This window comes from Bombina bombina, chromosome 2, assembly GCF_027579735.1.
Source record: "Bombina bombina isolate aBomBom1 chromosome 2, aBomBom1.pri, whole genome shotgun sequence".
NCBI lineage: Eukaryota > Metazoa > Chordata > Amphibia > Anura > Bombinatoridae > Bombina > Bombina bombina.
In genome coordinates this window covers 915,766,480-915,775,245 of record NC_069500.1, presented here as the reverse complement: position 1 = coordinate 915,775,245, position 8,766 = coordinate 915,766,480, and positions in this window count along the sequence as shown.

The window sequence follows — 8,766 nt, the reverse complement described above, 5'->3', positions numbered from 1 at the left end:
TAGAAGAGAACATGAACAATTTTTTTATTGTCAAACTACTGGCCCCCTAGGGGGCAGAACCATTTTAATGGTTCCTCTTTGATTTTCATTTACCATCAAACTCAATCATTGGTGCATACTACTAACACCTAGATACACATAGATGAATTACATCTTTCAATAAAAATATATTTGCAATATAGATGTATTGGCAAAAATGCTTCTAGTAAAAGTTACTGTTTTAGTGTTAACATTTTTCTCTGTAGGTGCATGTGAAGCATAGCTAGATATTCTCTGTGCACAAGCATTTTAAATACTGTAGCAGCTAAGAGCACCAGTAATCTTGTATCATGTCAGCAATTAACAACTTGAGTCATTACCAGATGGCACAAGCACCTTAGACTCTCTGAGCAAGTGCTGTGTTTAAAATGCTGGTGCACAGTGCATACTTAAATATCCTTTTGAAATAGCTATAGCTTTTATTAGAAGCATTGTGCTAATACATGTATATTACAAAATTCTGATATTCAAAACTGAAATGCATCCATGGGAATTCAAACTTTGGCTGGAATTTCCCTTTCAACCTAAAATTGTCCCCTTACTAGCTAATGATTAAAGATATGCCGATGTAGTGATAAAACAGATTTCTAGCAGGGGTACCGCAAAATATTAGCAATGTTTCCAGCAGTTAATTACAAGTAGCCCATATTCTTATTTTATTTAACTCTTTAACTGCTGAGCCATATTCATTTCTAATGTTGGGGCAAAACAGAAAGAGAAGCAGTCTGCCAGGAACAAACAGCAGCATCAATAGGTTGTTCTATGGCCCGGTTGCCACCTGGGAGTAGCTTCTTTCTGCTCAATTAACGTTGGGGTTGGTCCCTGGTGGGGGTGTAGTGATTAGCTTGTTAATTGCAATTTGTGTCTGTTGATTTAGAGGTTGCTAGCTTTTGTTATTTTGTTAGAATAGCTATGTTATTTATAGCTTAAAATTAATTTTTATTTATTTTAAGATAGTTATATTGTAATTTTAATTTAAAGTTAGGAGGGTGTTAGGTTTAGGGCTTAATAGTTTAATTTAGTGTTTTGCGATGTAGAGGGGCGGCGGTTTAGGGGTTAATAGGTTTAGTTTAGTAGTTACAATGTGGGGGGCTGGAGGTTTAGGGGTTAATACTTTATTATAGTGTCTGCAATGTGGGGGGCTGGCGGTTTAGGGGTTAATAGGTTTATTTAGGTGTTGGCGATGTAAAACTATACATTTTTACAAAAACACTACCAGATGGGCTATATAAATGGATCATCTACAAAACATTTATGCAAAGAAAAATCTAATATACAATGTTCCTTTAGTAGTAATAGGGATGTTTGGTGTTTAATTGCAGTGGGAATCATAGTGGTCAGGTGTGGTGGGTAGGGGGTTAATGGTGGTGTGAGACCTGGTGGTTATGGAGTTAATAAAAGTAGGTGTCTTAGTGGTTAGGGTGCTCATTTTGGTGGCAGGCTGGTGTTTTAGCGGTTAATAATAATAAAAATAATACTAGGCGTCAGGTGGTCAGATTTTTAATTGTGGAGGTTCTTAGCTGTTAGTGTTAAATGTACAGGGTCTCGTGGTTAGTAGAAGTAAGGATCTTAAAATGCATGGGTTTATTGCTAATAGTAGTAGGAGGTTTCCATCAGTTACAAGATTTTTTCTGTCCCCAAACATTGCACTGATGCACTATACAGTACATAAGGCACAAAAAATAACTAGGTACTTATAATAAACCATATCATTGTAATGGGTGTGCAAATATGCAAATGTTTTAGATAATACAACAGCAAAGCTTTTATGTCCCACTTGTTAGGTGATCCTATGTCTTCTTATCTCTAACTTACATACATTAATATATTTATTACTTAAAGGGACAGGGGTCAAGTCCTACAATAACAATGCGGGAACTCACCAAGATTTCCACCCCCCCTCTCACAATTAATATTGTTTTATATATATATATATATATATATATATATATATATATATATATATATATATATATACACACAAACATACACACACTGTATTTATATGTCTATCTATACACTTGGGTTAATAAAAGCAAATTATATCCAATGAAGGGTTGAATGGTTGCCTCTGAGCCAGAGAATCCTCTTCTGTCACAGAGTCTCACCACTTAAGGTGCAATAGTCCTATTTCTGTTGAGGGGAGCTAAATAACCCTAGAGCAAGCCACACAGAAATGTAATCACAATGTGTTCCACACAGTGCAGGGGGATCACACAGCAGGACCACTGACAGGCTTGCATTTAGTGTATTGTAGGAAGTGTTACTGCCCATTGCTAGTGGATCTCACTATCCCTCTAACCAGACTGTGCTCCAGCTCCTTTCCATCAGCAGCAGCAGTGTTTACTGAAGCGTTTCTGTTCTCTGTCCAGAGGGAACTTAGTTCCACCTGCAAAAATAGTGCAGGAACTCGTTCCCATGCGTTCCCACTCGACTTGACCCCTGTAAAGGGACATGAAACCCATTTTTGCTTTATTCTCTTGGTATCCTTTGTTGAAGAAACAGCAATGCAAATGGGTGAGCTGATAACATGCACAGCAGCTTCTTGTTGTATCTAGGTATGCTTTTCAACAAAGGATACCAAGAGAACTAAACACATTAGATAATAGAAGTACATTGTAAAGTGGTTTAAAATGTAATGCTTTTTCTGAATCATGAAATAAAAAAATTGTTTATGTCCCTTTAAGAAATCTTCAAATAATTAGAAAAACAGCAACTGATAAAAAAAACAACTTAAAAATGTGAAATAGAGTTATAAATTTGTATTTTTTTTAACTGTTTTTATTTGTTATATTTGTTCTCTTTTTGTATTTTTTTATTTACACTCTTGTTTATTTAAAGATAATATTACATGTTGAAGCATTTTTCCCCATATGATAATTATATGATGGGTTTAAAACAGAACAAAACGTGTAGCATTTTGCTTATAGTCTCCTTAAAGGAAAGTCTATCATGCTTCAGTGTGTTATTAAGTCCTGGATTGCTGTCATTAAAACGTATTAGGTACATGTCTTAAAGATCCAGGTAGTTTCAATATGATACCTTAAGTATTTTTAAAATGGTAGGAGACCATTAGGTTTAGCTGATCTTTTTTTTGAATTGTCACAAGACAATAGCCTAGATCAGGGATAGCCAACTGGTAGCTTAAAGGCTTCATGCACTAGTATTTAAGGCCCCCTGCCCCCTGAACATTTTTAGGAAGTATATTATTAATTGTGTTTTTAATAGTCATACATTTATATGCGGCCCTTAAAGGGACATTAAACCCCAAAAATTGCTTTCATGATTCAGATAGAGAATACAATTTTTAAAAAGCTTCCAATTTACTTCTATTATGAAATGTATTTCATTCTCATGTTATTCTTTGTGGAAGAGATACCTAGGTAGGTAGAGTGCACATGTCTGAAGAACTACATGACAGGAAATAATGACCTGCGGCCCTTCCTGTGTTTGGAAGTTCGCCATCACTAGCCTAGATCAGTGGTTTTCAAAGTGTGTAGCTCGCCTACCCAAGAGGGCACTTGAGCATATAAGTGGATGCACGGGAGCAGGGACACTTTGCACTGTTCTATGGAAATCACAAACAGCTCATGTTGGCACAAGAGAGAACAGTTTTTAAAAGCCAACAATGGCACAAGACAAAGGGTAGGTGGATAAAAAGGTACTGTGTTTAAACTCGCACAGAGAAGGCTTTGCATTTGTTGTATTGATCAGTAACATGCATTTAACATAGGAGTAACAAAGTGCAAGTTGAAATGTGAAACACTCTTTTGGTTGAGCAGAAACAGCTTTTGAGAGCTGTGTGTAAACCCTGGATCAGATGTAAATTCCACAAATTAAAACTAAGTAACATCTTTTAGGGAGGGGGCACTGTCTTGTAAATTTTAGAGGGGAGGCGCACTACCTAAGACTTTGAGACCCCCTGTACTAAATTAAAAAAAACCTGATATTAAACTAATATCTTGCCAAAAAAACAACTAAAAATGTTGATATTCAAAGAGATTTGTATTCTGATTGGCATTCTCAAGGTCAGCTCTATTGAAAGCAAAGGACCCACTTTTATCTCCTTCATTGCTAACATTCCACTGCATAGAACCAATTCCACTGTCAAGGATACCAACATCACACAAATAGTTAAAACATTACAAAACTTGTAAATTGTCCTAATCTGCTAATCTACTCTCCTGGATTGCCTTTGATTCCTGCTTATGGATTCTGCTGAGAATTTGACTTCTTACAAGCTCATGTGCTTACATTCACACTTTTGTAACCTGTGCTAAATTACAGTCTGGGGATATAATACCTATATCTGGGTTCCAAAAGTACCAAGAGCAAGCATTGTACCAGCTTGCTGAGGCCTTTGTCCCTTACAGAATTACAGAATGCTGATCCGGTAGAGAGCGCATTCAGTGTAAGTAAATATACTGCAGAGGATACTTGTAGATATACCAGCAACTCCTCAGGTTGAGGCTAAGGGAGGGGTCTCCATGACGCCTGAGGGCAATTATGGCAGAGAGATTTACCCATGAGGGTACTTAGATGCCATAACTGAAGAAATATTTAACCCTACTTCACTCAGAATCTTGGAGAATTTATCCTGAAGTCTTCTCTGAGCAAAGATGGAAGAGAGGTACTTGGTCTCAAATCAGGTCTGAGCACCTCTCTCAACTTCTCTCCTTGGAAGTCAAGAAAAAAATGAGTGGGGAGAGGAGGTGGGAGGGATCAAAGTTCTTGTGAGGGTTCTTGACCTCCTCCTAGTGGCAAGAAATATATCCCACATGTTATGAACCTATGGACTCTCATCATCTTACGAAAGAAATTAACATTTTAGTACCCATATATACTACATTTAATAGGAGTGTAATTTAAGCAAAAGAGTAATGGAGTTTTTTTGTAAACAATTAAATACATTTCAGCACGATAATTGGGAACACATTAAAGGGGAGAACAGTTTACAGTAAACTGACCCTTTTAAAGGGACACTGTACGTTAAAAGTTGTTTTCCCTTAATTTGTTCCAACTGATTTGTTATGCATACTGCAGTGTATTAAATGTATGGCAAATAATTCCTTTATGTATATTTCTGTATTTGAAATAGCTATTTTCTCAATTAAACCCTCAACTAGAACATGCTCATAACAATGGACTGAACCTGCAAGTATTTATGTTGAATAAACAATAGCAGCTTTTTCATATACAAACTGTCTCTCTCCCTCATACCCCAGACTTGGAGATTAATCAGTGCTATTGTATACTATTTACATACACCTAGATTACGAGTTTTGCGTTAGAGGCTGTGAGGTGCTAATGAGCAGTTTATGCTCACCACTCACTTAAAGACAGCACTGGTATTACCGGTTTTTACAAACCCGGCGTTAACTGCAAAAAAGTGATTGTAGAGCAAAATTTTGCTCCACATCTCACCTCAATACCAGCGCTGCTTACATTAGCGGTGAGCTGGCTGAACGTGCTCGTGCACGATTTCCCCATAGGAATCAATGGGGGAGAGCCGGCTGAAAAAAACACCTGCAAAAAAGCAGCGTTTAGCTCCTAACGCAGGCCCTTTGATTCCTATGGGGAAAATACATTTATGTCTACATCTAACACCCTAACATGAACCCCGAGTATAAACACCCCTAATCTTACACTTATTAACCCCTAATCTGACACCCCCGACATCGCAGACACCTACATTATATTGATTAACCCCTAATCTGCCGCTCCGGACACCGCCGCCACCTACATTATACTTATGAACCCCTAATCTGCTGCCCCGACATCGCCAACACCTACATTATATTTATTAACCCCTAATCTGCGGCCCCCAATGTCGCCGCAACCTACCTACACTTCTTAACCCCTAATCTGCCGCCCCCAACGTCGCCTCCACTATATTAAAGTTATTAACCCATAAATCTAAGTCTTACCCTAACACCCCTTAACTTAAATATAATTTAAATAAATTTAAATAAAATTACTATTATTACTTAAATAATTCCTATTTAAAACTAAATACTTACCTGTAAAATAAACCCTAAGCTAGCTACAATATAACTAATAATTACATTGTATCTAGCTTAGGGTTTATTTTTATTTTATAGGAAAGTTTGTATTTATTTTAACTAGGTAGACTAGTTAGTAAATAGTTATTAACTATTTACTAACTAACTAGTTAAAATAAAGACAAATTTGCCTGTAAAATAAAACCTAACCTAAGTTACAATTACACCTAACACTACACTATAATTAAATTAATTCCCTAAATTAAATACAATTAAATACAAATAAATAAAATTATCTAAAGTACAAAAAAACCAAAACCTCCCCAACATTAAAACCCACCACCCACACATACAACCCTACTCTAAAACCCACCCGATACCCCCTTAAAAAACCTAACACTAACCCCTTGAAGATCACTTTACCGAGAGAAGTCTTCACCCAACCGGGCTGAAGTCCTCAATGAAGCCAGGAGAAGTCTTCATCCATGCAGGGCGAAGTGGTCCTCCAGACGGGCAGAAGTCTTCATCCAGATGGCATCTTCTATCTTCATCCATCCGGCGTGGAGCGGGTCCATCTTCAAGACATCCGGCACTGAGCATCCTCTTCCATCAAAGTCTTCTTACTAAATGACGGTTCCTTTAAGTGACATCATCCAAGATGGCGTCCCTTCAATTCCAATTGGCTGATAGAATTCTATCAGCCAATCGGAATTAAGGTAGAAAAAATCCTATTGGCTGATGCAATCAGCCAATAGGATTGAGCTGGCATTCTATTGGCTGATCGGAACAGCCAATAGAATGCCAGCTCAATCCAATTGGCTGATTGGATCAGCCAATAGGATTAAAGTTCAATCCTATTGACTGATTGCATCAGCCAATAGGATTTTTTCTACCTTAATTCCGATTGGCTGATAGAATTCTATCAGCCAATTGGAAATGAAGGGACGCCATCTTGGATGACGTCACTTAAAGGAACCATCATTTAGTAAGAAGACTTTGATGGAAGAGGATGCTCAGTGCCGGATGTCTTGAAGATGGACCCGCTCCACGCCGGATGGATGAAGATAGAAGATGCCATCTGGATGAAGACTTCTGCCCGTCTGGAGGACCACTTCGCCCGGCATTGATGAAGACTTCTCCAGAGGGCATCTTCTATCTTCATCCATCCGGTGAGGAGCGGGTCCAACTTTAAGACATCCGGCACTAAGCATCCTCTTCCATCAAAGTCTTCTTACTAAATGACGGTTCCTTTAAGTGACATCATCCAAGATGGCGTCCCTTCAATTCCAATTGGCTGATAGAATTCTATCAGCCAATCGGAATTAAGGTAGAAAAAATCCTATTGGCTGATGCAATCAGCCAATAGGATTGAGCTGGCATTCTATTGGCTGATCGGAACAGCCAATAGAATGCCAGCTCAATCCAATTGGCTGATTGGATCAGCCAATAGGATTAAAGTTCAATCCTATTGACTGATTGCATCAGCCAATAGGATTTTTTCTACCTTAATTCCGATTGGCTGATAGAATTCTATCAGCCAATTGGAAATGAAGGGACGCCATCTTGGATGACGTCACTTAAAGGAACCATCATTTAGTAAGAAGACTTTGATGGAAGAGGATGCTCAGTGCCGGATGTCTTGAAGATGGACCCGCTCCACGCCGGATGGATGAAGATAGAAGATGCCATCTGGATGAAGACTTCTGCCCGTCTGGAGGACCACTTCGCCCGGCATTGATGAAGACTTCGCCAGAGGGCATATTCTATCTTCATCCATCCGGCGAGGAGCGGGTCCAACTTCTAGACATCCGGCACTAAGCATCCTCTTCCATCAAAGTCTTCTTACTAAATGACGGTTCCTTTAAGTGACGTCATCCAAGATGGCGTCCCTTCAATTCCAATTGGCTGAAAGAATTCTATCAGCCAATCGGAATTAAGGTAGAAAAAATCCTATTGGCTGATGCAATCAGCCAATAGGATTGAGCTGGCATTGTATTGGCTGATTGGAACAGCCAATAGAATGCCAGCTCAATCCTATTGGCTGATTGGATCAGCCAATAGGATTAAAGTTCAATCCTATTGACTGATTGCATCAGCCAATAGGATTTTTTCTACCTTAATTCCGATTGGCTGATAGAATTCTTTCAGCCAATTGGAAATGAAGGGACGCCATCTTGGATGACGTCACTTAAAGGAACCGTCATTTAGTAAGAAGACTTCGATGGAAGAGGATGCTCCGCGCCGGATGTCTTGAACATGGACCCGCTCCGCACCGGATGGATGAAGATAGAAGATGCCGTCTGGATGAAGGCTTCTGCCCGTCTGGAGGACCACTTCGCCCAGCTTGGATGAAGACTTCTCCCGGCTTCGTTGAGGACTTCGGCCCGGTTGGGTGAAGACTTCTCCCGGTAAGGTGATCTTCAAGGGGTTAGTGTTAGGCTTTTATAAGGGGGTATTGGGTGGGTTTTAGAGTAGGGTTGGTTGTGTGGGTGGTGGGTTTTAATGTTGGGGGGGATTTGTACTATTTTTTACAGGTAAAAGAGCTGATTACTTTGGGGCAATGCCCCGCAAAAGGCCCTTTTAAGGGTTATTTGTAATTTAGTGTAGGGTAGGGCTTTTTTTTATTTTGGGGGGGCTTTTTTATTTTGTTAGGGGGATTAGATTAGGTGTAATTAGTTTTAAAATCTTGTAATTTGTTTATTATTTTCTGTAATTTAGTGTTTTT